At 36.8% G+C, this 6085-nt stretch overlaps 1 pseudogene; it reads left to right on the forward strand.

The window, feature by feature from the left end:
- The first annotated feature begins 332 nt into the window (after positions 1-332).
- LOC137752010 (ferritin heavy chain pseudogene) lies at positions 333-1056 on the forward strand (annotated as a pseudogene).
- The last annotated feature ends 5029 nt before the right edge of the window (positions 1057-6085 follow it).

The raw sequence follows: 6085 nt of genomic DNA on the forward strand, positions 1-6085 counted from the left end.
TTCATATTCATGTTGTCACCACAAAGTAAACTGTTTGAAGCTATGGGTTGCATATGTGATTTCTTTCATCATTTTCATAGAGCTCTGTAGAATCATAAGTAGCAGATATTTAATACGTTTTTCATTGTAATAAAAAATAATCCACGACAGTCCTCGCGGAGAGTCGCCGTGGTTTCCTGCTTCAACAGTGCTTGGATGGAACCCGGCGCTCGTCCCCCGCTCAGGTCGGCCGCTCAGAGCCAGCCCTCGCCACCACCTCACAGCGCCCTCCAACCGCCCCCAAGGTCCCCGCCGCTGTTACAGCGCCACAGCGCCGCGCAGCCACCGCCACCGCCTCACCTCAGCCGCCCGCCATGACGACCGCGTCCCCCTTGCAGGTGCGCCAGAACTACCACCAGGACTCGGAGGCCGCCATCAATCGCCAGATCAACCTGGAGCTCTATGCCTCCTACGTCTACCTGTCCATGTCGTACTATTTTGACCGCGATGATGTGGCATTGAAGAACTTTGCCAAATACTTTCTTCACCAATCTCATGAGGAGAGAGAACATGCTGAGAAACTGATGAAGCTGCAGAACCAACGGGGTGGCCGAATCTTTCTTCAGGATATCAAGAAACCAGACCGTGATGACTGGGAGAATAGGCTGAATGCAATGGAATGTGCTCTACACTTGGAAAAAAGTGTGAATCAGTCACTACTGGAACTGCAAAAATTGGCCACTGAGAAAAATGACCCCCATTTGTGTGACTTCATTGAGACTCATTACCTGAATGAGCAGGTGAAATCCATTAAAAAATTGACCACGTAACCAACTTGCGCACGATGGGGGCCCCCGAATCTGGCATGGCACATTATGTCTTTGACAAGCACACCCTGGGAAATAGTGATAATGAAAGCTAAGCCTTAGGCTGGCTTCCTGTAGCCACAGGCGTGACTTCCCTGGTCACCAAGGCAGTGCATGCATGTTTGGGTTACCTTTACCTTTTCTGTAAGTTGTACCAAAACATCTACAAGTCCTTTCCTTAGTATCATTCCTTCAAATAAAGTAATTTGGTACCCCAAAAATAAAAATAAAAATAAATAATCCACTATATTTTTCCTAGCATCTGATTATGGCTATCACTCTGATTATGGTTATCACAAGTAAAGTCTCTCTGCTATAAATCACGGTTTTAAGTAAAATTTATTTCGCTTAATTTAATTCAAGTTGCACATGGTAATATTTTATCTTTTTGTATGGTAAACAACCGCAGAAGAAAATATTAAGAACTTTAAAATTTCATTATAAATATCTTTTGGAATTTATAAATAATGATTATTAACATAACTAAGTGTGGTCAAGTAGGACAAGAGAATAAGAATAGTTATTACTTAAGGTGTGGAAAAGGTGAGAGTTCAGCAAAATAGAGCTGCTGTTGCTCGTATTCTTTTGGCTTTAATTAGGCCAACGTACCCTAGACATAACCTCACATTATTAAAGAGAAAAAAAGAGAGTGGAATACTTCTTCAGACAAGAGGTCAAGTTAAAATAAAGTACCCCAGAGGGTCGCAGCAGTGACAGCAGCTCTTCATACTGTAGTGTTGAAATTACAATGAGCCCCTGTGGGAATTAGACATCCTATAAAACAGCCTCAAGCCTATTTGAGATTGTTCTGGTCAAAGCCACCATCACTCATAGGTTAAGAATTTAGTTTAAAGCAAAAAAAAAAAAAAAAAAAAGTCATATCAGATTATAATTTATAACACTACTTAAAGTATAAAGTTCAATAGCTATTTTAAGTTTAAAATACGTTTTAATAATTACCCTCTGAACTTCTAGGAGCCATCAACTATTACTAAAACTTTTGTTCTTGCTGAGGTTTTACAGAATCATAGTTAAGTTTATAAAAAATTAAAACATTCTTTTTATCAATGCCTAGTAGTAAAACCATAATTCTAAAAATATATTTAATTTATAATAGATATGTACATTTCTCAATCTCCTTTATAGATGCAAATATTTTTAGTCTTTTCTATGTTTAATCAGCAATTTCTCTAAAGCACTGTCAGGAAGGTGACTTAGAATATCTCCAGTACTTTATTTCATTGCACTATTGGAAACCAAGTGCTGAAATTGTGAACTATACATTTAAAAGAAGTGCTTTCCAATAATGACTCATAGAATAGAGGTAAGGGACAAGTGAAACCTTTAAGGTGTTTCCAAATAATATAGTTCATGAAACATCATAAAACGGAAATCTGTTTCTCAACTAATAATTAATAGTCAGTTTATCACATCTGATCCATTTATTGATGAAATCAGACAAGCAAAGAAAAAGTGATTAAGATGCAGTTTGCGCCTTCAAGAGGTTTATATCGTGTGTGTGTGTGAGAGAGAGAGAGAGAGAAACATTAGAAGAACAAATATTATTACAGCAGAACTCAATTTATGTTTTTAATCTCTATTCCATCAGGAAGGAAAAGTGTAATCTTGATCATTTTTGTGCTGTATTCCCTCTTTTCCTTAGAGTTGTGACAAAATCCTAGGAGCACAAGTAGACCAAAGACTATGAGTGTGCTTGGACAGGGAAGATCTGGCACCCTTACGTGTTCATTGATACATGTAAGCTGTCAATGACCCCACAATGCAGAGCCAAGCTTCCACTCAATTGTTCCTTCTTCTACAGTATTATTGTCATCTTGGGTCTCTAACCGAGAAAGTAGTGTAAAGACTCCTTTGTTCTCACACTCCACATATCTAATGTGTCCCCAAGAATCCAACCAGGAAAGCATGGTATTGCACCCTAAAAATCCCATCTAATTCTCTGTTCTCATTCCTATTTTTGTTATTCATCATGATTTTTCCTCAGAGACAATTTTTCTGCCCCAGTGGTTTCTTGCCTTAAATATAACTAGCATAATCTCCCTAACAGGTATAAACTTTGGGAAATATCCATGCAGAGACCACCAGATGCTTTCATTTTATGCTCTGTCATGACCCTCTCTCCTTAAGAGAAGGAACCCTGAAGTTTATCTTCTTCTTGGAAGATGAGGTAGGGATGGGCAGGTATAGAAAAAAGGAAATAGAAATTGTATCAAGTATCTTTTCCGAGCATAGCACTATGAGACTAGATATCAATTACAGGAAAAAATCTGAAAAAATACAAACACATGGAGGCTAAATAATATACTACTAAATAACCAAGAAATCACTGAAGAAATCAAAGAGGAAATCAAAAAATACCTAGAAACAAATGACAATGAAAACCCAACGACCCAAAACCTATCGGATGCAGCAAAAGTAAATATAACAGGGAAGTTTATAGCAATAAAATCCTACCTCAAGAAACAAGAAAAATCTCAAATAAACAACCTAACCTTACACCTAAAGCAATTAGAGAAAGAAGAACAAAAAAAACCCAGAGTTAGCAGAAGGAAAGAAATCATAAATATCAGATCAGAAATAAGTGAAAAAGAAATGAAGAAAATAATAGCAAACATCAATAAAACTAAAAGCTGGTTCTTTGAGAAGATGAACAAAATTCATAAACCATTAACCAAACTCAACAAGAAAAAAAGGGAGAAGACTCAAATCAATAGAATTAGAATTGAAAAACGAGAAGTAACAACTGACACAGCAGAAATACAAAGGATCATGAGAGATTACTACAAGCAACTCTATGCCAATAAAATGGACAACCTGGAAGAAATGGACAAATTCTTAGAAAACCATAACCTTCTGAGACTGAACCAGGAAGGAATAAAAAAATATAAACAGACCAATCACAAGCACTGAAATTGAGACTGTGATTAAATATCTTCCAAAAAACAAAAGCCCAGAACCAGATGGCTTCACAGGGGAATTCTATCAAACATTTAGAGAAGAGTTAACACCTATCCTTCTCAAACTCTTCCAAAATATAGCAGAGGGAGGAACCTTCCCAAACTCATTCTACGAGGCCACCATCACCCTGATACCAAAACCAGAAAAAGATGTCACAGAAAGAAAACTACAGGTCAATATCATTGATGAACATAGATGCAAAAATCCTCAACAAACTGCTACCAAACAGAATGCAACAGTCCATTAAAAGGATCATACACCATGATCAAGTGGGGTTTACCCAAGGAATGCAAAGATTCTTCAATATACGCACATATACACAATATATATATGCAATTCAATATATGCAATGTGATAAATCATATTAACAAATTGAAGGAGAAAAACCATATGATCATCTCAAAAGATGCAGAAAAAGCTTTTGACAAGATTCAACACCCATTTATGATAAAAACTCTCCGGAAAGTAAGCATAGAGGGAACTTACCTCAACATAATAAAGGCCATATATGACAAACCCACAGCCAACTTCGTTCTCAATGGTGAAAAACTGAAACCATTTCCTCTAAGATCAGGAACAAGGAAAGGTTGTGCACTCTCCCCACTATTTTTCAACATAGTTTTGGAAATTTAAGCCACAGCAATCAGAGAAGTAAAAGAAATAAAAGGAATCCAAACAAGAAAGGAAAAAATAAAGCTGTCACTGTTTGCAGATGACATGATACTATACATAGAGAATCCTAAAGATGCTACCAGGAAACTACTAGAGTTAATCAATGAATTTGGCAAAGTAGCAGGATACAAAATTAATGAACAGAAATCTCTTGCATTCCTATACACTAATGAGGAAAAATCTGAAAGAGAAATTAAGGAAACACTCCCATTTACCATTGTAACAAAAAGAATAAAATACCTAGGAATAAACCTACTTAAGGAGACAAAAACCTGTATGCAGAAAACTATAAGACACTGATGAAAGAAATTAAAGACAGTACAAACAGATGGAGAGATATACCATGTTTTTGGATTGGAAGAATCAACATTGTGAAAATGACTATGCTACACAAAGCAATCTACAGATTCAATGCAATCCCTACCAAACTACAAATGGCATTTTTCAAAGAACTAGAACAAAAAATTTAACAGTTTGTATGGAAACACAAAAGACCCTGAATAGCCAAAGCAACCTTGAGAAAGAAAAACGGAGCTGGAGGAATCAGGCTACTTGATTTCACATTCTACCACAAAGCTACAGTCATCAAGACAATATGGTACTGGCACAAAAATAGCAATATAGATCAATGGAACTGGGTAGAAAGCCCAGAGATAAACCCACACACTTAAAAGGAGGCAAGAATATACAACAGAGAAAAGACAGCCTCTTCAATAAGTGGTGCTGGGAAAACTGGACAGCTGCATGTAAAAGAATGAAATTAGAACACTCCTTAACAGCATACATAAAAATAAACTCAAAATGGATTAAAGACCTAAATGTAAGGTCAGCCACTATAAAACTCATAGAGGAAAACATAAGCAGAACACTCTATGACATAAATCACAGCAAGATCCTTTTTGACCCACCTCCTAGAGAAATGGAAATAAAAACAAATATAAGCAAATGAAACCTAATGAAACTTAAAAGCTTTTGCACAGCAAAGGGAACTATAAATGAGATGAAAAGACAACCTTCAGAATGGGAGAAAATATTTGCAAATGAAGCAACTGACAAAGGATTAATCTTCAAAATATATAAGCAACTCATGCAGCTCAATATCAAAAAAACAAACAACCCAATCCAAAAATGGGCAGAAAATCTAAATAGACATTTCTCCAAAGAAGATATACAGATTGCCAACAAACACATGAAAGGATGATCAACATCACCAATCATTAGAGAAATGCAAATCAAAACTACACTGAGGTATCACCTCACAGCAGTCAGAATGGCCATCATCAAAAAATCTACAAACAATAAATGCTGGAGAGGGTGTGGAGAAAAGGGAACCCTCTTGCACTGTTGGTGGGAATGTAATTTGATACAGCCACTATGGGGAACAGTATGAAGGTTCCTTAAAAAAGTAAAAATAGAACTACCATACGACGCAGCAATCCCACTACTGGGCATATACCTTGAGACAACCATAATTCAAAAAGAGTCAAGTACCAGAATGTTCATTGCAGTCCTATTTACAATAGTCAGGACATGGAATCAACCTAAGGGTCCATAAACAGATGAATGGTTAAAGAAGATGTGGCACAAGG

This window comes from Eschrichtius robustus, chromosome 18 (genome assembly GCF_028021215.1).
Source record: "Eschrichtius robustus isolate mEscRob2 chromosome 18, mEscRob2.pri, whole genome shotgun sequence".
In the NCBI taxonomy this organism is placed as follows: Eukaryota; Metazoa; Chordata; class Mammalia; order Artiodactyla; family Eschrichtiidae; genus Eschrichtius; species Eschrichtius robustus.